At 47.2% G+C, this 2,773-nt stretch overlaps 1 long non-coding RNA gene across 1 annotated transcript; it reads left to right on the top strand.

Moving 5' to 3' along the window:
* The first annotated feature begins 1,691 nt into the window (after nt 1-1,691).
* LOC133009772 (uncharacterized) lies at nt 1,692-2,239 on the top strand. The gene is made up of 3 exons (XR_009680559.1): nt 1,692-1,788; nt 1,908-2,001; nt 2,093-2,239. It is a non-coding gene; the product is annotated as an uncharacterized LOC133009772 (long non-coding RNA).
* The last annotated feature ends 534 nt before the right edge of the window (nt 2,240-2,773 follow it).

The raw sequence follows: 2,773 nt of genomic DNA, 5'->3' as shown, positions 1-2,773 counted from the left end.
ACTGCTCAAAAAAATTAAAGGAACACTTTGAAAACACATCAGAAAAAAATTATGTTGGATATTTATACTGATAGACAGTTTAATGTCTTAGGAACAAAAGGATGCCACGTCTTTGATGGAAATAAAAGTTTTCAGCTTACAGAGGGCTCTATTTTATAGACACCCCGAAAATCATAGTGAAAAAGTGATGTGGCAGGCTTGTCCATTTCGCCAAAATTCAATTTCTGCAACTCAAAATGCTTCTCAATATCTTGTGTGGCCCCCACGTGCTTGTATGCATGCTTGACAACGTCGCGGCATGCTCCTAATGAGACAACGGATGGTGTCTTGTGGGATGTCCTCCCAGATCTGTCTAAGGGCATCACTGAGCTCCTGTAAAGTCTGAGGAGCAACCTGGCGGCGTCTGATGGACCGAAACATAATGTCCCAGAGGTGTTCTATCGGGTTTAGGTCAGGTGATCGTGAGGGCCATTCAATGGCATCTTCATCCTCCAGGTACTGCCTGCATACCCTTGCCACATGAGGCCGGGCATTATCGTGCATCAGGAGGAACCCAGGACCTACTGCACCAGCGTAGGGTCTGACCATGGGTTCAAGGATTTCATCCCGATACCTAATGGCAGTAAGACTGCCGTTCTCTAGCCTGTCTGTGCGTCCCTCCCCTCCATGGATATGCCTCCCCAGACCATCACTGACCCACCACCAAACCGGTCATGCTGAACGATGTTGCAGGCAGCATAGCGTTCTCCTTGGCTTCTCCAGACCCTTTTAACGTCTATAACAGGTGCTCAGGGTGAACCTGCTCTCATCTGTGAAAAGCACAGGGCGCCAGTGACGGACATGCCAATTCTGGTCTTCTATAGCAAATGCCAATCGAGCTCCACCGTGCTGGGCAGTGAGCACAGGGCACACTACAGGACATCGCACCCTGAGGCCACCCTCATGAAGTCTGTTTCTGACTGTTTGGGCAGAGACATTCACACCAGTGGCCTGCTGGAGGTCATTCTGTAGGGCTCGGGCAGTGCTCAACCTGTTCCTCCTTGCACAAAGCAGCAGATATCTGTCCTGCTGATGGGTTGAGGACCTTCTACGGCCCTGTCCAGCTCTCCTAGAGAGTAACTGCCTGCACTGCATGAAGGCACTGGCCTCAGTCACATAATCATCCCATATGAAGTAACCGCTGCTCACGTCACCCACTCGCGTCATCAGCTGATGGACTCGTCCAATCACAGCCTCGTAAACACAGTGCAGCAGCATCGAGTCTCCCGCAGACATGAAACTCCAGCTTGTGTTAAGCTTGTCCCGTACGAGTGACTCTGTTTTCGGGGTAAATAACTTGCTGAAGTCGACACGACGCTGTTCCCTGGAGGAGAAGATGAGTTCGTGGGAAGCAGAGCCGCGGGCCCGGTGTGGACGAGTCGAGGCGGAGAAGACGGACGCACAGTCCCTGAGTTACGGTAAGAGCTAAGCTAGGAGACGCCATGCTAACTACTAAGCTAACTGGTACATCTGAAAAGCATGTCCGCCACTCTTTGGGATAGCGAGAAAGTTGCTAAAATACGAATACAGCATCGAGTGCTGGAGCAGATCTAGTGCATGTGTAAATATGTATGAATTACTTAGATGTAACAGTTTGTTCTCGTTAAGTTTTCTCATCAACGTGACTTTTCTGTATGTTTTCACAGCCTCAGCCCCCCCCCCCCACACACACACACACACAAACAAAGAGGCGTTAGGCTGAGACGCTGAAAGTCCGGATTTAAAGTGCAGAAAATTAAGCCATTGAATGTAAGTAACTGTTTATGAATTGTTTTGGTGTTTTTTTGCTGTGGATCTTCCAACGGTGATGCAGCGCGGCTATTTCCGTTTATTAATAATAAAGTCATGTTACATGTGTTGTTTTCCAGCTGCCTGTCCATGACGTAGTAAGACACACTATGAGCTAGTATGATCCGACCAGACCTTACATCAGCATTGAGGAGTTGTCGGAGAAGAAAGAGGGTAAGGTTATATTCATTAAATAATTTTCCAGTTACATGTAAAGGTGTATGTTGTCATTGAACTGTGCTAATTTTACTGAATGTGTTTACAGCTGATTGAAGCGGGACAGATGACATGGATCCATCCTTCCACAGCCAGGAGCGCACCGACCTGTGTCCCACACTTCATATAAGACTGGAAGCTACACTGGATCTCACAGCTACACACCACAGACGTCTACACACTGGAGAAGATTCAGACAGAGTCATGTCATTTCAAGCCTCACTTGAGTTTTTGTACAATATTTTTGCTGTATGTAAATAAAGCTTTGATTCCTATATACCTTGTTCACATTTGTTCCCTGTACAATATGTTCACCTATAACATCAAGCATCACATGAATGTTTAGTTTTAATTAACTGCAGTGTTTTTGGTAAAGGCTTACTAATAAATACTAATAAATATTAATATATACATTTTTATTATTAATATTGTGTGGGAGGGGCTTACCCCACGTGCGGAATGCTGTGACCCCACGTGTGCACTGCAATGACCCATAAGGTGACCAATAGCAACACTTCTACCAGCCAATCACGAGTGACATTAGTTTCAAGGGTCTGTGGTTTCCTCCAATGGTGAGTAGAGAGAGGTTCTAGCCAGCGGCTGGACTCCGATTCATATGCTAATTAGATCACACGTCGCGATCGGTCCGCGCGGCGGAGCGAGCCCCCCCACGGCTCTCTCCTTTGTTCTCCATATCCCCCTTAAGGTCCGCAAACGCCGATAGACCCAC

This window comes from Limanda limanda, chromosome 8, assembly GCF_963576545.1.
Source record: "Limanda limanda chromosome 8, fLimLim1.1, whole genome shotgun sequence".
NCBI classification, from domain to species: domain Eukaryota; kingdom Metazoa; phylum Chordata; class Actinopteri; order Pleuronectiformes; family Pleuronectidae; genus Limanda; species Limanda limanda.
The sequence above is the reverse complement of the archived record's forward strand: the minus strand, read 5'-3'. Positions and strand labels throughout refer to the sequence as shown.